Raw genomic sequence first — 21,779 nt, 5'->3', positions numbered from 1 at the left:
AGCGAGAGCACGAGTGGGGGGGCAGAGGGAGAGGGAGAGAGAAACCCAAGCAGACTCTGTGCTGAGCTGCTGAATGCGGAGTCCATGCAGGGCTCTATCCAGCGACACTGAGATCACATGAGCGGAAACCAAGAGTCGGACGCTTAACCGACTGTGCCACCCAGGCGCCCCAGGACACCCCCTAGCCTCTTAACCACTCTCCTAGGGACCATCTTTTTGCTCACCACCCTCACTTTCTAGGAGCTGCTCACACTCCCCCAGGGAGCAGAGATCCACAGGGCTTCCCCTCTGCAAATTCCTGGGACCACCTCCCAGCCAGAGCCCAAAGTCTGAGGCTTGTGCTGACCTCCTCCGAGCAGAGTTTGGGCTGCGCAGGCTCTGGCCAGATTTTGCCGTTCCCAGACTCGAGCAAGCCCAGACACAGCCCACCTCCCAGGGCGTGGGACAATGTGCTGTAAAGTCAGAGGTGGTTTTCAGGGCCCTGTCCAGACTTGTGGGTGGTGCAGAGCCAGATGTGCGAGGGATCAGCCCCGGTGTGTCTGGGGCAAGAGAACCAGACAGTCCACTCCTCAAGGAAAGAAACCAAACCAATAAATAAAGGTCCTGCACCAAAGCATAGGTCTTGGACTGACAAGTTTCCCAAGGAATGTGTAGCATGGAGTTAGGCATGGCCGCCTGGGATGGAGTGGAGTTTCTACGATGGATCGTTGGGCTCCGCTCCCAGGAGAAAGACTCTGGGAGAGCCAGTGGTCTGACTCAGTGTAGCTTTATGTCAGGCTCAGCTCAGACCACATCTTGCCTGGAAATCTTCTCTGATCTTTTCCCCACTGCTTGGTTGGGTTGGGTGCCTCTCGTCACTGTTCCCACATCATCTGTCTATGGTTATAATTGCATATCTGTCTGTGTGTTGGTGTCTGTGACTAGACCAGACCTCAGTTACACCACAGCCCTGTCGTTTTACCTCTGAAACACCAGGACCTAGCACAGCATCTTGGACATGATGAGCGCTCAGTAAATGTTTGTTGAATAAATACCCACCTTCTAGGGGTGTTTGAAGAGCAAATGAGATAATGGATGTGAAAACAAACCATAAATTGCCATTAAATTTATTATTTTTCCATGAATATATTTATGGATTTTATACAAACCAATGTATCGTATGTATTAATAATAAGAGTAACATGTGCCAAAGCCTAGGCAAAAAGACTCCTCTAGAGTCCAGTGTTGAGAGAAACAGAAATATACGTGTATATTTACAACTGTGTATTCATCGCTAAATTCACACCATCGATGACAAGAAATTAGTATAACCCTTAAAGATGGCAGTCAGGTCTCTAGATCATCTGTCCGAGAAGACAGAGGCGTGCCCACCTGGGGAATGACTATCACCACCTCTGCCTCTCACGTGTTTAAGACTTTTTGGTTTCCAGGAGATTTTGGGCCATTGGCTCTTGCAGTTGCCACGTAAATTAATTTAAGAAATCAGACATTGGAAGGGGGGAAAAATGCTTTCCCTCCGTCCTCATCCCTCCCACTACTTCTCTCCCTTCCCCTCCCTCCCCCCTTCCCGCTGTCCCACCTTCCTTGATACAATTTTACTCTATTTAATTTTTTGAATAGGCGATACATTCTTAAAGTTATAAGCAGATAATTATAAAAAGATACAGGGAAACCTCTCAGGAACTCAGGGCCTGCTGTGTATCCCTCCAGAGATTTTTTTTTAATGTATATACAAGCATTACATGGGAATATGATTATATACCACCCCATTCCTTCTTATATAAATGCTAAACTTCGTATGGTGATACACAGTGTTCTGCTCCTTAATTTTCTCAATTAATAGATCTTAGAATGTGAAGAGCTTTTTCTACCATTTTTTTTCATAGCTGCATAGTTTGCCAATGCACCACTTATTTTTTTTTCCACTTTTTTTAAATAGCATCTTTTTTTTTACTTTCTTTTTTTTTTTATTCTTATGTTAATCCCCATACATTACATCATTAGTTTTAGATGAAGTGTTCCATGATTCATTGTTTGTGCATAACACCCAGTGCTCCATGCAGAATGTGCCCTCCTCAATACCCACCACCAGGCTAACCCATCCTCCCACCCCCCTCCCCTCTAGAACCCTATTTGTTTTTCAGAGTCCATCATCTCTCATGGTTCGTCTACCCCTCCGATTTCCCCCGCTTCATTCTTCCCCTCCCGCTACCTTCTTCTTCTTTTTTTTTTTTCTTAACATATATTGCATTATTTGTTTCAGAGGTACAGATCTGAGATTCAACAGTCTTGCACAATTCACAGCGCTTACCAGAGCACATACCCTCCCCAGTGTCTATCACCCAGTCACCCCATCCTTCCCACCCCACCCCCCACTCCAGCAACCCTCAGTTTGTTTCCTGAGATTAAGAATTCCTCATATCAGTGAGATCATATGATACATGTCTTTCTCTGTTTGACTTATTTCACTCAACATAATACCCTCCAGTTCCATCCACGTCATTGCAAGTGGCAAGATCTCATTCCTTTTGATGGCTGCATAATATTCCATTGTATATATATACCACATCTTCTTTATCCATTCATCTGTTGATGGACATCTTGGCTCTTTCCACAGTTTGGCTATTGTGGACATTGCTGCTATAAACATCGGGGTGCACGTACCCCTTCAGATCCCTACTTTTGTATCTTTGGGGTAAATACCCAGTAGTGCAATTGCTGGATCATATGGTAGCTCTATTTTCAACTTTTTGAGGAACCTCCATACAGTTTTCCAGAGCAATGCACCACTTATTTTAATCAGACAGACATTTACAACCAGTGCCGCCATGGAGAGCCTTGGACATACATCATTTCCCAACTATTATCTGTAATTAGCTGTGGAGCTGCCGGGTCAAGGGGCAGGTGGATTTGTGGTGTTGAGAGCTGTTGCCAAATTGCCTGTCATAGGAATTGCACAAACTTATACTCTCGATCACTGTATGAGAAGAAACAGATTTCTAAAACTTTACAACGGGCATAATCCTACCACCGATACACATTGGTTAAGCCCTTACTTTGTGCCTGGCATTTGTTATCTCATATAACCCCCACCATGACCTTTTGAGTTGGTGATGATGGGGTTCCTGCCGTCAAAGGAGAAACCTCATATTCACAGGTGAGTAATATTGCTATGCTAGGTCTCTCATCCGGTAGTTGGGAAGTCAGCAAGTATTCATTCTGATAATTGTAAGAAGACTTCCAACAGCCTGCCTTTATTGAGCGCTTAAATCTCTCACTTGACCCTCACAGCCCTGTGACTCAAGCTCTGTAGTATGCTCCATTTTTAGTAATGAGAAAATCAAAGGCTAAAGGGGTCCCAAGCCCCTGGTTGAAATTTACACATCAAGTGGGCAGCAGTCCCAGGTTTGAACCCAGACAATCTGACTGCACCACCCAAATCCTTCACACCACTACGCTGAGGTCACAGCTTAGAAGTTCCAGAACATGCAGGCCTTGGCGGTCATCCCCTGTGAGAGCCTCGATCCACAGGTGGGAAAGCCGAGGCCCAGGGGGAAGGGGAGGGAGCCCGGTTAGTGGCTGCCCTGGGTTAGGACCCCCTCCTCTTGACTCAAGGCAGTGCTCCCTTTTTACACCTTGCAGCCACACAAGCGCTGTGACCCCCTCAGCCCTGGGCTGGTGCTCGGTGCGGATGACAAAGGGGGCCTCAGTGTGGCCCACAACCCAGCCGGCAAGAACCAGCCCCACAGCCCACCTGGGAAGTTGCAGCCAAGGAACCCTAGGGTGTGCGTCCCTGGGTTACTTCTCCTACATGCTTGCTACCAGTCGTTAGAGTGATGACAAAAGACACTATTTATCCAGCACCTACTCTGAGCCTGGCACTATATGCACATTGATTTACTTCATCCTTAAAACAAGCCCACAACTCAGAGAGGTTAAGTGATTTGCTCAAGTCACAGCTCGTGGCAGAGCTGGGATTTGAACGCAGATATTTTTTATGTTAAAACCTATGTTTTTTAAAGGTAGGATGGTTCGATGGTTAGGAACCCTGTGCCTGGAGTCACACAGACTGGTTCTCCCACTTACTATCTGTTGAACCAGGAGAAATTATTTAATATCTCTGAGCCTCAGTTTCCCTCTCCAGTAAAAGGAGATTCATAATATAGTTGACCCTTGAACAACATGGGTTTGAACTGCGCAGGTCAACGTATACGCAGATTTTTTACAGTACAACATTGTCAATGTATGTTGTATTCCTTAAGATTTTCTTAATAACATTTTCTTTTCTCCACCTTACTTTATTATAAGAATACAGTATATAAGACACATAACATACAAAATATGAGTTAATCGACTGTTTATGTTAACGGTAAGGCTTCCAGTCAACGGTAGGCTAGTAGTAGTTAAGTTGGGGGGGTAGTCAAAAGTTATATGTGGATATTTTACCGTGCCCAAGGCTGACAACCCAACATTGCTCAAACAACTGTATCTGTTTACTCAAAGAGATACTTGCATACCCATATTCATGTCAGTATTATTCACAATAGCCAAAATGTAGAAGCAACCCAAATATCCATCCATGAGTGAATGTGTTAACAAAATGTCTCACACACACACACACACACACACACACACATGAATATTATTCAGCCTTAAAAAAAAAAGAAGGGTATTCTGACACCTGCTACAACATGGACCTTGAGTACACTATGCTGAGTGAAATAAGTGAGATAAGCCAGTCACAAAAAGACAAATCCTGTCTGGTTCCACTCCTCTGAGGTGCCTAAAATACTCAAATACGGAGAGACGGAAGGCAGCATGGTGGTTGCCAGAGGGCAGAGGAAAGGAGGGAGAACTGAAGAGTTGTTTAGTGGGTATAGAATTTCGGTTTTGCAGGATGAAAGGAGTTCTGTGGGTGGAAGGTGGTGATGTGCCCAGTGGTGTGAATGTCCTCAAAGTAAATGTAAAAGTCATGCTCTAGGTTTTTACTGCAATTCTTTAAAAAAGAAAAAATAATAATAATGCCTGTTTTGGAGAGAAGTGAGGATTAGATCACGATTGTGAAGGGCTCGGCTCGGGCCTGGCTTGGAGGAAGCGCCCAGTCGACGGTGTTCCGTGTACTGTTAGCAACCATTGTGTGCCCACCGCGGGAGCCACCCCAGGGGACACTTCAGTGTCCCCGTCTCGTCTGCTTCGCTGAGGGCGTGTGAGGGACAAATGAGCTCTTGGGTATGAAAATGCTTCGTAAACTGTTAAAAAAAGGGGGGGGGAGAAACAATTGATCAAGGTGTTAGGGGCACGTTTTGTCTGTCATTTCTCAGCACTTGGTGTCTATCCCCACCACCACGCTTGTCACCTTCCCCGGGGTGACTCCTCCAGGACCCTCTCTCCCCCTCTCCTGACTGGACTCTTCGGGCGGGAGTCCTGTCTTCCTTCATTCCACATCCCAGCGCCCAGCCCCGTGCCTGTGTCCCCTCAGTTAATTTTTGGCGACCTCCGCTGAGTTTGGGGGGTGCGAGGCAGGGAGACGTCCTTCTGAGGACAGAGGCAGGAGGTTTGGTGCGGCCTCCTGAGGTGGGGCCCTCTCCCGGGTGCAGTTTCTCACGATAAGAGTCTGATCGTCTGTCCTGGAGCAAATGTGGGCTCCGTGCGGGGAGGCAAGGGAAGCAGAATGCGGGGAAAGTGGCGGGAACACTCCTGGACCGCCCAGGAAGAGGTGACTTCTGGACATGGGCTGCCTCGTTGTTTTCCACGGTTTTTCATTACTTGGTTCGAACTCCTGTGGAGTGTTTCTCAGGCATAGCTGGAGAATCTAATTCTGGAGTCCCTTTGGCACAAAAGAATGCAATGCAACACCCCCTCCGTGGAAGTGGGGCCGGCCGTTTAGCAGGCGACCTTGGCTGTGGGGGCACACCCTCCGCAGACAGGGTGGCCCCAGGAGGGTAAGCAACTTGCCTGAGGTCTCTTGGAAAAGTGTCAGGACGGGGACAACAGCTCACAGTTCCGGGCCAGCACGGATCCTACAGCCCTCTGCTGACTGAAAAGTTGTGTTGAGGTCAACTGAGGAACAAAGGCAGTTTTTCTGGGGCAGGTAGGCTTGGAGCGGGGCAGGCACCGTTGCAAAACCTTCATACTCACATACCAAGTATGTTCACCCAAGAGCGTCTACACCTTTTACAAAGGTTGGAATAGCTAACTTTTGAACTGAATTTGCCCTCCAAATACCAGACCAGAAAAATCACTTATTCGTCATTCTTCCTTTTGACTCATAATCCCTCAGCATGTCCTACAGAAGGGAGTGTTGGTAAGCCCTGGAGAAGAGGAAGAAAATATGATGAGGTAGCATGAGGGGCTTCCTTAGTCATCAGATGCCTAAGAACAAGCTTACTCAGACTGTCTCAATGATTAACAAGGGACTTTCTCCTCAATGAAGGAAAGAAAATGGCCGCCATGGTATTTGCCAGTTAACAGAGGACAATTTGCCAATGCGTGCCAAGCGTCTCTGTAACTCCACACTGTTTCTGCTGCTAGGGTTTGGTGGTGGTCGAGGGGGATGGTAATTAACGTTAGATGGACACGGTGAAGTAAGACATGGAGAGGATAGACATGGCAACCTCGCAAACTCAGACTCAAGAGCCTCACTCAGAACTCAAGTTCTTTCCTGCTTCTGGAAGATTTCACAAGGCCAGGAAGCCAGCTGTCCTGGGTCAAGTGAAGGGGAGGCAGCTCCGGGACACACCCAAGAGCAGTTTCTGGTCAGGCATTCCTAGCAACATGGGGTACCTCAGCCCACCCACGCCTTGTCCACGATGAAAGCTGATAGGCAGGGCCTGCGGAATGCTGGGGCAGGGCAGTGCCTCCCTCGTGGTTTAGGGGCACTGAGAGGTCTCCTTCTAAAAATATCTCCCTCCCCTTTCCTGCCGTGGAAGCTGAAATGTTCACATGGAAGTCTTACTCCCTTGGTTTGAGGCATTATATTCCTAGTAGATATCATTTAAAAATTAAATACCATCATGTGCAGAACAAACTGAGATATGATCACGCCATGACACTTCACTTGGCATTTATTTATATCCCTGCACAAATCCAAAGAAGGATTTGAAATTATCACACATTTATTTCTCAGATTAGCCAGCTGAGGGAACCAGATCTTATTTCAGCAAATCTGTGGAGCAGCTGAGACAGAACTTTAGTTCTGCCTGGGACACCTCATTTTTCTGCTCAGATCGCTCCAAGACCTTCCCATCACTCCTTACACAGAAGCCTCACCTGAATCAGTCACCATCTTGCTCATAGCACTCCCACCTCACGTAAATGCACCAAGCTCTTGCCTGCCCCCAGACTCCCTACGAGCTGCCCCTTCTGCTGGCAGATCTTTCCCCCCACTCCTGGCTCCTCTCTTCTTTAGGCCTAGGCTTGAAATGCCACCACTCAGGGGGCCCCTTGACTTTGCCAGTTAGATAAGTGTTTGTTCCTATCTTTCAAAACACTATTCTTTGGTTCACAACCTTTCTTACCATTTGATATATGTGTCTACGGTCAATCCGTGTTATTTGTAGATTCTGTATTTATGAATTTGTCTACTCCCCCAAACTGATTTGTATCACACAAATCAGTACTTGCAGTGCTTTGGAGGTCATCTGTGGACATGGGCAGAGTGGCAAAAAATTTGAGTCATCCAAAGCATGTGTTCCCACCTGAGATCCAACAAAGTTGACACTCTGCTTCTTATCTCAGCTCTCAGACTCTAAACAAGTGATCTTTTCCCAATTTTGTGTCACATTTTTTACATTTTGGGGCTCACGGTTGGTGGTTTTGCTGTTTAAAATGGTCCCCAAGCACAGTGCTGAAGGGCTGTCTAGTGCTCCCGAGCCCAAGAAGGCTGCCATGTGCCTTGTGGAGAAAAGGTAGGTGTTGGCTAAGATTCGTTCAGGCATGAGTTATACTGCTCTTGGCCATAAATTAACATTAATGAATCGACAATAGATACTAAATAAGATGTCTTTCAACAGAAGCACACATAAACCAAGATTATGTAATAATTGGTGGATGAATGTTGTGACCAGAGGCTCCCAGGAACCTAACCCTGTGTTTCTCCTGGGAGCAATGGTTCAGTGTTCACTAATTCAGTTCTTGTGGTGGCTTTATAAAACATAAGCACTGTGAATAACAAGAACCGCATTTGTATTAGTGTTATTCATTTCTTAGGGCTGCTGTAACAAATACCGCAAACTAGGTGGCTTAAAACAGCAGAATGGTATTCTCGCATGGTTCTAGAGGCCAGGAGTCCAATATCAAGTTGTCAGCAGGGCCTTGCTTCTGCTAAAGGTTCTAGACAAGGATTCTTCCCTGCCTCTTCCCAGTCTCTGGTGGTTTGCTGACAATATTTGGTGTTTTGTGGCTTTTGCGGTGGCCTTTCTGCTCCAGTCATCACATGGCATTTTCTCGGGTGGCTCTGTCTCTGTGTCGCTTCTCTTCTTGTAAGGACACCAGTCATATTGGATTTAGGGCCCAACCTACTTCTGTATAACCTCATCTTAGAAATATATTTATTATATGTAATATACAAAAACACATGTATTGCATATTATATATTATTCATCTATTTCTATAATCTATATATTTAATCAATATCTATCTATCCAACTGCCCTGCAAACTCTGTGAGGCAAGGACAATGGCTTTTTTTTTTTAATTTTATTATGTTATGTTAGTCACCATACAATACATCATTGGTTTTTGATGTGGTGATCCACGATCCATTGTTTTCGTATCAACACCCAGTGCTCCATGCAGTACGTGCCCTCCTTAATACCCATCACCGGGCTAACCAATCCCCCTCACCCCTCCCCTCTAAAACCCTGTTTGTTTCTCAGGTCCATAGTCTCTCATGGTTCATCTCCCCCTCTGATTTCCTCCCCTTCATTTTTCCCTTCCTTCTCTTAATGTCCTCCATGTTATTCCTTATGTTCCACAAATAAGTGAAACCATATGATAATTGACTTTCTCTGCTTGACTTATTTCACTTAGCATAATCTCCTCCAGTCCCAACCATGTTGATGTAAAAGTGTGGTATTCATCCTTTCTGATGGCTGAGTAATATTCCATTGTCTATATGGACCACATCTTCTTTACCCATTCGTCTGTTGAAGGGCATCTCTGCTCTTTCCACAGTTTGGCTATTGCGGACATTGCTGCTATGAACATTGGGGTGCATATGGCTCTTCTTTTCACTACATCTGTGTCTTTGGGGTAAATACCCAGTAGTGCAATTGCTGGGTCATAGGGTAGCTCTATTTTTAAATTTTTGAGGAACCTCCACACTGTTTTCCAAAGTGGCGGTAACAACTTGCACTCCCACCAACAGTGTAAGAGGGTTCCCCTTTCTCCACAACCTCTCCAACATGTGTTGTTTCTTTCCTGGACAATGGCTTTCTTATTCATCTTTTCATCCCCAACACCAAGTCCAGCCTGGCACAATTCAGTAAATATTTGTGGGGGATGAATGGGGGAATGAATGAATGGATTTCAAAGCTCAGAATGTTTGACGCCATTGAGCCAGCAGCGACCAAACTCTCTTGGAGCCCTAGGCTCCTGGACATCCTTCGTCCATCCGGTCAGGCTGAGAAAGAGGCCAGGTGGGTGGGCTTCCGGTCTCAATCCCCTCCCCAATCCATGTCAATCAGTTACCCGTTTGTACCTGTTTTATATACTCCACTTCTATGCAATATTGCTTTTATAAAGGAGCTTTAATGAGTTTTAAAAGTGTGAAAAATATGGAGCTCTCCCCCCTTTATAGATAAGGAAACAGAAGTCCAGAGACATAAAGGGGTTTGCTCCAGGTCACCAGGCAGTCCTGGGAGAAACAGCCAGGTTTTTTGAGCCCTATTCCGGAACTTTCACCCCAATGCTCACCTTCCTGCCAAGACATACAATGGGAGAATTTTGGAATTTACCCTCCCTGGGACCCTGTTTTTCTATCTGGAGTAACTTCTGGGAGAAGGAAACAGAGACCGTGGCATGTGCCCCTTCCCCACAGCTCTCAAAGGCCCTTTGTGCCAAGTTCCATGGACATTCCACAGGCCTGCTCTGGGCAAATCCATCTGCCAGTGGGTCATAAGCCGTGCCTTCATCTCCGAGCCACAGTGGTTTGGCCTTTCTGTCTTGAAATGCACCCGTTGCTTTCTAGAAAGCTGAAACCAAGCGAGGGAGGTCGGACTTGGGAAGCCAGGTGCAGATGGGCTGGGGTGGGCTACCAGAGGAGAGGGGTCTGTTTTGCAGACCTGGCTTGAGAAGAAAACTGTGCTAATTATCTCCCAGGCCCAGCTGCAGAAATGCCTTAGCTCGGCAGCAGATTATAAATAGCCCAGAATGCACTCCCAGCCGCTTGAAAACAAGGATATTTTTTCCCTGGGTTAGAAGAACAGCTCTTCACAGCTATGCCGGGCCCCCTCCTCAACCCCACCCCCAAAGAGCTGTGATTTATGTCTTAGCACCATTACTGGGACCAAGTATCATACAGCCCCGATAAACAATGATTAATTCATTGCCAAGTTTTGTGAAAAAAAGGAACCATTCCTTTGGAAGTCCTCTCTTTCATTTTGGCAGAGACATGCTGACCCGGGAGACCAGAGGGGCAGTTTTGCTGCGAGTTCATTACCCTGGCTTTCATCTGGCTGTCTCTGCCCTTGAATGCGGTGGGGGCTGGGGAAGGCAGTAGGTCACTGACGCAGAGGGCAGGAGGGGGCAGAGAAGCTTTGCTCTGAACTTGACTGTTTGCTGAGATGCTCCAGAAAGAAAAAGCTAAGGATGCTGGGCCAGTCCGTTTACATTCAAGTCCTTCTTTCTAGAGGGAAATCAGCCTCTCCATGAGGAAATCAGGCCTTAATGCAAATACCCTAAAAATCCTTGCACCAGCTGGCTCACTCCTTAGGACCTTAAGTTTGAACAGTAGCTCCCAATGTACAAAGCACTTTTCATGTCCTGCTCTCATCTGACCCTTACAACAACTGTTTTATTTGTTTGTTTTTCTGGAATCAAAGACAATCCCTGCTTGTTGTAGAAAAGTTCAAAAATTTCACAGAGGCATAAAGTAGAAAAAAAAAAATCCCACCCAAATCCCTTCACACCAAAACAATAATGTTTTCATGGTCATCCTTCCAGACCTCCCTTATTGGATCATAGATGGATATCATTTTACCTGCCTGGGATTATATCATCATGTTAGCTGGGCTCTTGGTAGAAATAGATGGCACGTTCAAGTGAGTAATTGTGGAGAGTTTAAACAGAATGTCTTCATTGGCTTGGGCAGAAGTTAGGAAAATCAGCAAGGAATGGTGCAGTACACCAGGGCTAGCAACAGGGGAGAGCCATTATGACTCATAGGTCTAAAGGGCAAGGGCAGAGGGAGCGGTTACTACAAACCAGAGCTGTACGAAGAGGGTTGCTTGTCAGGAACTATAGCCTTCAGTGAAGACACAACCCGCCCCAGCCAACCAGCAGACATGGAGCCCTGATTTCACTCTCCCCTGCCCTCCAACTGCTGGTGCCTCCCACTGGCCATCTCAGCCACAGTTAGAAGGTATAGAAGCCCATTGACGGTAGTTCCTCGAGGCCAATGCCCCAGGGCACAGAACAGGATGGAGAGGGTGGAGAGTAGACAGGCGAGACAAGCAGAAAACATCCTTTACATCCACTGTAATACCGCTTTTATCATTCCGTGGTAAGCCAAGAAGTCTCTAATTCAATGAATATAGATCGACATCATACTTTTTAGTGAACCTCGTATGGACGTAGCAAATTTATTTAACCGAGTCCCCTGTTGATGGACACACAGTTCATTTCTAATTTCTCAAGAGCATAGACAATGCTGCAATGGGCAGATCTGTACATACAAACTCTTTGTGCCCTTAGGATACATGATTTTGAGTCCCCGTTGACATTTTTTAGAAACTGAGGCTCATTGCCTGTGAGGCTTGCCCCCAGTCACACAGCGGTCATGTGGCTTTTCTAAATCTTCCAAGTTTTCCATATTGAAAGAAAAAGGAGGAAGAAAGTAAGTTTTTAGTTTTGAAACAAACAAAAAAAAATGCCCATTCCCTTGAAAGTTCTATCACCCGCATGACTCTGAAAGGGAGGAGACTCTTAGGTCCTGGGAGCACAGGCCCTCAGTCAGTCTGGGGGACAAGGGGAGGAGGACAGAAGAAGTGCAAAGGGGAAACAGAAAGTGATGTCCCAGCACACCCCTTCACTGACTTCACAGGTGTTACCTCAAGAGGTGGAAGCAGCTCCAGAGGCCTTGCTGTGGTAAAGCGGGAAGGATATGGGCTCAGGAAGCGAGTGGAAGCCACAAAGCCGCACTTCCTGTTTGTGCCTCAGTCTCCTCATCTGTAAAGTGGAGACAATGCTCACCACGCAGACTCGTCTGAAAGCCACTTGACCCACACCCGGGAAAGGGCCTGGGCCTTTGTCAGTCCTCAACAAATGCACATTTCTTTTTTTTTTTTTAATGTTTTTTATTTATTTATTCATGAGAGTCAGAGAGAGAGAGAGAGGCAGAGGCAGAGGGAGAAGCAGGCTCCCCGCCTAGCAGGGAGCCCGATGCGGGACTCGATCCCGGGACTCCAGGATCATGACCTGAGCTGAAGGCAGTCGCTTAACCAACTGAGCCACCCAGGCGCCCAACAAATGCACATTTCTTCCCTTCTTGCCCCAAAGCTGGGAGCCAAGCCAGACGAAATCTGATTTTTTTTTAAATTCACAAATATTTATTGAGGAGTAGATAAATATGAAGGTGAACAAGACTCGAGGAGCATAGAAACCAACGTGTGTACGAACCCACTCAGTACTTGAAGGTCTCCGCTTTTGTCTGGACTTTTGTTCCTGTCTGGAATGTCCTTTCTCTTCTACCTGGTGAAGTCACTTGCCTTCTTCATTGTCCACTTGCATGGGAACCTGGCCAAATGTGTCACACCCTCGTCTGCACCCCCACAGCACCGTCCCCCTTCCTCTCCCTCAGACCTCATTTCTCGGCGTAGACCAGTGATTAAGAGTTTTGGAGTCAGATGGGTTGGTCGCTGTCCCAGCTCTGCCACTCACCAAGCTGGGGTTTCTCAGTGTCCTGAACTCAGAAATAGGAAGGACATCTCCTACGCCAGAGGGTAGTTGTGGGAACAGGATGGGTGTCTAGACACGCACAGCTCAGAGAACAGAGCCTGGCGCAGAGGAAGCCCCCCTCCGTCAGCACTGGAGTTATGACTATTCCTCGCTGCCCACCTGGCACTGAGCAGAGGCTCCGTGGACGTTTGTCAAAACGATCCATGATGTGTATTCCTTGGCAAAATAGCAGGATAAAAGAGGATTCCAAAACGGCCCAGAATCAAGAACTCACAAAGGGACAAGGTGCGCGGTGGCCCACACTGCGTGGGGAAGAAAGGTTTCTAGGGTGAGCAGCCGAGGAGAAGGTGCAGGTGGGGGCCGTGCCCAGTTACTCTGCAGGGATTCATGGGGGGACACAAAAGAAGAACAGAAGGAGAGGGGGTCACTGAGTTCCGGTTCCAGCCCTTCTGGGCCGCGTGACTTTGGACAAGGCCCCTTCACCAGAGAGGTTGGCCTTCTTTGTAAATGAGGATAAACAGCCCCCTTCCAACAGAGCACTGTGAGGATGAGCCAAGTAACGCTCCCGGTGCACAGCGACAGGCAGGCTGGCCACTCCACTTTTATTATTCTTGTCGCTTCTCTAAGCGACATGATGACTGCTCTCGACTTGCTGAGGTTCCTTTGCGTTCTCTGATCCAGGAGTCCGTGGCGCTGGGCACCTCCGTCCACTGGAGAGCTGAAGGCTGGGGAGCTGTCCTGCAGGAGCAGGGCCTGGGCCTGCTGAGAGCCAGCCTCCTGCCACGAGCCGATCTGCCCGGTCGGCCGCGGCCAGAGCAGTGAGGCGGGAGCGGGGAAGGAGCCTCGGTGTCTGAGCTCCATGCCAGCCTGGGTCCTGGCTTTCTGCTTCCCCTGGTGTCGCCCCGGGCTCCATCAGCTTGCCGGCCTCCTCCGGCCTCCCCCCAAGAGCCCCCACTGGGCCTCTCGCCTCGGTTACCATGGACACGGTCTCCCTCAGAGGCCTTGCCTCTGGTCTCTGCCTCCTGGGTGTTCTTCCCGACCCAGAGCCCACCCACCACCCCTGCTCCCAGGCTGCTTCCTCCTCCCCAAGGGAAGTCTCCCTTCCCATTCATTCATTCATTCATTCATTCATTTATTTAGATAACAAATATATATCAATCGGGTGCCTACGATGCAGGCCAGGTATTGTTTTAGGTGCTGTAGATGCAGAATTGAACAAAAGAATAGAATCCCTGCCCTCATGGAGATTATATTCTAGTGAGGAAGAGAGATAATAAATAATATATATATAATACAGAGGAAATAATGCAGAAGTGGCTTCTCAGAGGAGGTGACGTTTGAGCAGCAGCCAACATTGTAAGGAGGGAGCCACCCCATAGGAGTCTGGAAGAAGCTTCCAAGCAAAGGAACAGCCGTGTGAAGACCCGGCATCAATAACACACTCGATGGTATGTGAGGAGCAGCAAGGGGTCCAGTAGGGTTGGGGTACAAGAAATTAGGGGGTCACAGGTGTAAGAAGAGATTGGACTGATATCAGGGGTCAGATAGTGTATGCTCTAGGAGGACATGCCAAAGACATTGCATTATATTCAAAGGGAGGGAAGCTGCTGCCCCCAGAGGATTCAAGCAAGGGCAGGGATGCCCTGATTCCATTTTACAAGTTTCGCTCCAGATGCTGTGTGGAGAATTGGGGGCGGCGGTGGGCAGGGGAGGGGGGACACAGGGGGATGCAGGGCACTTGCAATGACCCAGGCGAGATGAAGTGGTTTGGACCCGCGTACCGATGATATCCGTGATGACAAATGCGTGGACCCAGGATGTCTTTTGAAGAATCGGTCAATAAGCTCGGCTGCTAACTAAGAAGTGGAGGGTAAGAAAGTGTCCTGTCTCAAGAACAACTCCTAGGCTCTTGGCCTGCACTGGATGGGGGGTGCCTTTTCCTAAGATGAGGAAGATAAGGGGGAGAAGCTATTTGGATAAAATTCAGAGTTTGGTTCTAAAAGTCGGAGGGATGTATCAGCCAGGAAAGAGGAAATGCCAAGCAGGCATTTTCATAGTCTTTGAATCTGGAACTCAGGAGGGCGGTGGACTCTGGAGACAAGAAGCCGATGACGTGCGCACAGTGAAGGGCCTGAATGAGATTCCTGGAGAGCAAGATAGGGGTCGGAGGAAGAAGGCTGAAACCAACTTCAATAAGAGGAAAATAAAGAGTGGAGTTCTAGAAGCTGAGTGAAGAAAAATTTCTAAATCAGCATAGTAGGGAGAATGGTGGCCCCTGAGAGATACCCACTTGCTAATCCCCGGACCCTGTAGCTATGCTACTGAACGTGGCCGAAGGATGGTGCAGATGTGACAGGATTATGGACCTCGAGGTGAGGAGATTATGATATTCTGCAGGTGGGCTTTAGAAGCAGAGACCCTTTCCTCCCTAAGGCCAGAGGGAGATAGGACCACAGAAGAATGGCCAGAGAAGTTCAGTGTTCCACAAACCAAGGCATGTGAGCAGCCTCCTAGAAGCTTCTAGAACCTGAAAAAGGCAAGGAAATGGATTCTTCCCCAGAGCTTCCAGACAGAAACATAGCCCAGTCTGTATTTTAGCCTAATGAGACCCCTCTCTGACTCCTAAACTGCAGATCTGTAAAATAATAAATTTGTGTTATTCGAAGCCAGGAGATTTGTGGTGATTCTCTGTGGTTGCCACAGAAAACTAATGAAATGAGGAAGTGATCAGCTGGTCAAGTCACAGTCTAAGCTTTAGGAAAACGAGAATGAAAATTTCCAGTGGTTCGGGCAACGATCAGGCTAGTTTGGAGGGGACGAAGGGCGGTGGGACAGGCCTGAGGAGAGCATGGGAGGGGACAGGCCGATCTGTGGAGGAAGTAATCTAGAGGAGGAAACCAAGAAATGGGGTGTGTGTGGCCTCAAGGGAGAGTTCCAGTTCTTGCTTTTGAAGATGGGATGCCTGCGTATGTGCCGGTGAGGACGATACTGGAAAGAAGCAAAAATGTGATGAAGCAAGAAAGAGGCGACGTTCCGGCTGCAAGTCCCGTCCCCCGTCCGCACCTGAGCGCTCCACAGCCAGGAGCAGAGGCGAAGGACCCACAGGAGATCCACACCTCAACCCAACCTTCCACAGAACACAGGGATCTCTCCCAACAGTGTGGACACAGGACTCCTCTCAGGCCACTCTCCTCTCCACGTGTGGTTCCGTGGTACCTCTCCCATCCCATCCAGCTGTGTTCCAGGGGTTGTGAGGTGTCGGTTTGTGGGTGCACGGTTCCCTAAGCAGCGAGATGGTATCTATCTCGTTCTTTGTGTTTCCCCAGCCAAGCCTAGACACTGACACTCGCAGGATGTATTCAATAAATGTCTTGCTCAGTGATAGTAATAGCCGCATCTACCGAGGGCTCTCTCTGTGCCAGAGGCTTTACTGGCCACAGGTGTGATCTCACATGATCCTGACAGCGACTCAATCGTGCCCATTTTACAGGCAAGTACACTGAGGCCCAAAGAGGCTCTTCTGGTTAATCCAATCAAAGAGGTTAAATGACTTGCCCCACATCCCACGGCTGGTAAATGGTGGGACTGGGACTTGGATCTGGGCAGTCCGACCCAAGAGGCCCCTCGTGCAAGCGGCCCACCACCTCACCTGTTGCACGTAACTACTGGAGTGAGCCGACTCCAGGCGCTAAAGGAGCAGAGCGGAGGGGGACCCAGGCCTTCTTGGGAGGGACACCCGAGCTTGGTTCTGAAGGCTGAGGAAGACGCAGCCAGTGAGGACAGGTGGGAAGGGGGGCCGGTGGGAAGAGGAGGGCAGGAGAGAAGGGGCAGTGGTGGGGAACACAGGCTGGCTCTCAGGAAGCTCCCTAAAGCTGGTTCTGTTTTGCCGTACTGGGGGAGCGTGGAGCCGGGGGAGGGATGCTGGCGAGGGAGGCAGGGCCTGGTGCATGAAGAAGGCCTGGCAGACAAGGGAAATGCCCAGAGGAACCCAGTGAAAACTGTGCAGAATGCCAGCCCCCCGCTCCCCCCCTCCACAGGCTGGCGGGAGATGTGGGCACGGCCAAAGCTAGAGTGGGGGACGAAAGCCGAACCCAGCCAGCAGTCACCCTCACAGCTGACGCTGGCCTCCCCAAGTCCACGGAGATTCAAGTCCAGTTTGGAAAAGCCGTGGCCAGGGACCAAGGCCCAAAGGGGGCAGGGCAGCAGAGAAGGAAGCAAGGGCCAAGCCTCTGTGTGTCCGCAGACAAAGGGAGAAAGCGGGCTAAGAGTGGGGACAGCATGTGACACCTGAGCCACAGGCCTGGGCAGCAGCCGCTGCAGCCCTGGGGATAATGGCTCCTTTTGTCCTCCTAAATTCTCCGGAAAAGAAAGGATTCCAGGGCCTGCTTCTCCTGCTTGCACAATGCCAGCTGCCCGGGGCCCCGCTGTGCGGGCCTGCCTTAGCATCTGGGGAGCATTCGGGCCTCTTCACTGTCTGCTCCTTCCCTGCGTGCAGGAGCGGGAAGCCGAGCACCATGCCAGACATTCTGCCGGGGGCTGGGAGTCGGGGCTGAAGCACAGCCTGAGCCAGGAACTTTCTTTCACAGCCCTGAGGAAACCAAAGGATGGCGGAGCTCTGAATGCGTCTTCCTATCTGTGCTGGCGCCTCCTACTGCTTGTCCTCACCTGCCGTACCCCTCCGCCCCCCACCCCTTCCTCCACTCTCAGCGGACCATAGTGATTCCAAGCCCGGGCTCTGGACTCGGACAAAGCTGGGTTCACATTCTGACATGGCCACTCAGAATGGCAAGCTATTTCACCTCGACAAGCCTCACTTTCCCTCTCTGTAAAATGGACACAATAGGGGCGCCTGGGTGGCTCAGATGGTTGGGCGTCTGCCTTCGGCTCAGGTCATGATCCTGGAGTCCCGGGATCGAGTCCCGCATCGGGCTCCCTGCTCTGCGGGAAGTCTGCGTCTCCCTCTGCCTCTCTCTCTCTCTCATGAATAAATAAATAAAATCTTAAAAAAAAAAAAAATGGACACAATAGCCCCCACTTCCTAAGATTGGCAATGAGAATAAGGGAGAAAATGCATATAACATGCTGAGCTTGGAACACAGCCATCCAGAAGGGCTCAGTGAGGGTAGACAGCCCAGTGGGTCATTCAGTCTGTCCCTAGTCTTCTCCAAAGACAAGGCATGCACACCCTGTATTCTCTATTCAGACCAAGTGCAAAGCTACTCTTATATTCTCACTGGTGCTGAAGGTAAAGAGAAGGCCCACGCTTATGAAGCATTTCCTACATGCCAGATGTTACCATAAATGACTCAGAGAAACTAGGGGCCTTGTCCACACCACGCAGAGGAAGTGACCAGGGTTTGAACCGGAGTCTTTCCAACCCCCTGCACCATGATACAAGAGAATTTCATATCTGTGAAAACAGCTTCCGTGCCCTCCTTGGTACCTTCTCTTCTCCAGGGAAAACATTTCCGAGGCCTCAAGGGCAATGGTTTTGTGTTCTTCCACCATCTTGGCCTCTCTCCTCCAAGTGTGTTCTAGTTTGTGACTGTCTCCCTTCAAAAAACAGCCTCCAGACACAATATTCCCGTTGTCTTCTGACCAGTGCCAAATAGAAACACATTCTCACCTCCTTCATCATAGCTGCTGTGCTTTTGCTAATAAAACCTAAGACGATGAGGCACTCTGGCCATCACTTTATGCTGATGGCTCTCTCTTACTCACTATATTCGGCCTATGAGAATAATATGCCCCCTGTGCTCTGAACATTTGTAGCAGTCATTGTGGATTTTCATGGCGATAATAGAACCCTTCCCAGCTAGTTTAAGCCATCAGGCGTATTTTATTTGGTAGCTCGCAGAATCTCCTGCAGGGCCAAAGATTCCGGCTCAGAAGCAACACAGCCAGGAACAATTCATGAACTACCCCTAACTGGGCTTCTCCACCAGTCATTACTGCCATTGGCCAAGGAAACTCCACCCTCACGCTGCACATGTTGGCATGGGGCGCTGTCTCTACGACTTCTGAGATCTGGCTCTCCCACATGGCGGCAACTCCATCTTCACTTCAGTCTCTTCTAACTAAGCCTCCCTGGGCACAGGGCTGAGTGAGTTAATACATGTGTAGCCAGCCTCCAAGATGGCTCCGGTGATCCTCACCTCCCCATGTTTGTGTCCTTGTGTGGGCCCCTCCCACACTGGATAGGGCTGACTGGTGTAACCAATAGGATTGTGCAAAAAATGACAATGTGACCTCTGAAACTAGGTCATAGAAGACACTGCAACTTCCAGTCTGTTCCCTTGGAGCACTCACTCTAGGAGAAGCCTGCTGCTAGGTCATGAGGACACTTAAGCAGCACTCTGAATTGGCAAGGAGGTCGCCATGCAAAGAACGAGAGCCTCCTGCTGGCAACCAGCCCAAATGAGCCAGGCCTGTAAGGGAGTCATCTTAGAAATGGACCCTCCGGGGACACCTGGGCAGCTCAGTCAGTTAAGCATCTGCCTTCAGCTCAGGTCATGATCTCAGAGTCCTGGGATTGAGCCCCACATCGGGCTCCCTGCTCAGTGGGAAGTCTGCTTCTCCTTCTTATGCTTATGCTCCTCCCCCATGCTCATGCTCTCTCTCTCAAATAAATAAATAAAATCTTAAAAAAAAAAAAGAAGAAGAAGAAGAAATGGACCCTCTGGCCCCAGGCAAGCCTTCAGATGATGCAATCCGGGCCACCATCTTGACTGAAACCTCACAGGGGACCTTGAGCTGGAACCACCCAGCTAAGCTGCTCTCAGACTCCTTATCCACAAAAACCACAAGAGATATAAAATAGTGTTTGATATTTGTTGTTTATATTTTGGGGTAATTTGTTGTTACGAAGCAATGGAAAATTAAGGCAATACATGTAAACACTTAGAACATCGCCTAGCATGTGGTCAGCATTCCATCAGTGCTATCTATGCTTTTGTCCCACCTCTGGGCCACGTGTCAGAAGCCATCACCTGAGCAACCTGGGGAGTCTGGAAAAGGGAAAAGAATGCCAATTTAACCTAATCTTCATGGCAACCCTATGACAAGGTATATTGGTCTCTTCATTTCACAGATGATGAGAAGCTGAATCACTTGCCCGGGGATCTGAAGACCGAGAGCCAGGATCTGAGCCCTGGCTGTCTGACTCCAGCTCACCATGGCAGCAGACACCGAGGGATGCAGAACCTCACTATGGGAGCTCCCAACTTTGTGAATTGTCACTTCACGTCTTTGTAAGAATAACATGTGGAAGCTGGGAGGATGAGCAGAAGCAAAACAGGGAGAAGCTGGGAATTACAACTCAATCCCATGAGACCTGGGAAAAATGTTTTGACACTGATTTCTTCACCACCACCCCTTTGGGCAGAGATGTCGCAAGGCCCCTGGTAATTCAGCTGGTAGGAAGAATTCAGAGCTGACAACCCTGTATCAAAGATTTTTCTGATTAAGGTGCAGGCTGTCTGGGAAATTCCCAGTTCTCCCAGGAAGCCCCCTGAGCTCCTTGTTAGGCTTGGCTGCTTCCTCACAACACATTTGATCTGCCATTCCCGGCTGGATCTTGGCGGCGGGGGGGTGGGGGGGGTGGGGGTTGCCCTGTGCCCCACCCAGTGCCAGCCCTGAAGTGAAACTCTAGCCCCCTGCCCCCATTTCTTTGCTGTCTCCCAAACAAAGACCTAAGGCCCTATCATTGCAAGGTTTCTGTTACTAGTTGCTGTGGAGTAAAGGAGCAAAACAGAAACATCGGAGAGTTAGGGGGTAAGAGTTCCAGGAATTTATAGCATAGAACAATGGAAAGAATAGAGATTTGAAGACAGAACCACCGTGACTCAAAGCCTGAAAAATCATGTCATTGCTATGGCCCTGGGCAAGCAACCTAACTTCCTTGTGCCCCAGTCATCCTAAAAATCGGGAGGCCCCTTTGGGGAGGGCAATTCAGCAAAAGCTACCAAAACCTATAGTACATATACTCCTGCCACCAAGAAACTGCCCTACAGGGGTATGCTCACCTACACTCAAGAGTCAGTGCACAAAATTCCATAGTGACACGGTCTGTGACAAAAATTCACAAATTCTCATTCCTCAGGAAATAGGTAAACAAATTATGGAGCACCCAGAAGATGGAATTGCTTGGCAGCCGTCAAAAAGAATGAAGCAGAAACAAAGAGACTATCTCAGCAGCTCATTTCTTCTCCAGCAGTTTCCTGTGCCGTCTGCCCTTCCCGGTCTCCTTCCTGTTGCCCCAAGATCATTCCGTCTCACTCCCTCTGCCCCCACACCTAGCAGAGCACCTGAACACCAGGGGATGTTCCACAAAGAGCTGGCAATTCATGGAATGACACAGAGCTGGGGCCACACTTTCTGAGAGATGGCCTTCTGACCTTCCTGAAAGCAACTCCCTTTATGGACAAGCCAGTGGCAGAGTGGGGAGGGGACCCCAGGCCTCTCAGCTCCTAGCCCCGTGCTCCCCTGAGAACTCGGGCTCTCCTCATGCTCCTTCTTTATTGCAAATCATACCCATCCTCTGACACCACGTCTGGGAAGATTGCCCAGATCACAGCCTCTCCCGCCATTCCCACCCCTGCTCTGGCTAGGAATTCCTGGGACACCATGTACAGGACCGATGTCCCCACTAGGTGAGGAGAGTAA

The sequence above is a fragment of the Neomonachus schauinslandi genome, chromosome 4 (assembly GCF_002201575.2).
Source record: "Neomonachus schauinslandi chromosome 4, ASM220157v2, whole genome shotgun sequence".
In the NCBI taxonomy this organism is placed as follows: Eukaryota; Metazoa; Chordata; class Mammalia; order Carnivora; family Phocidae; genus Neomonachus; species Neomonachus schauinslandi.
The sequence above is the reverse complement of the archived record's forward strand: the minus strand, read 5'-3'. Positions refer to the sequence as shown.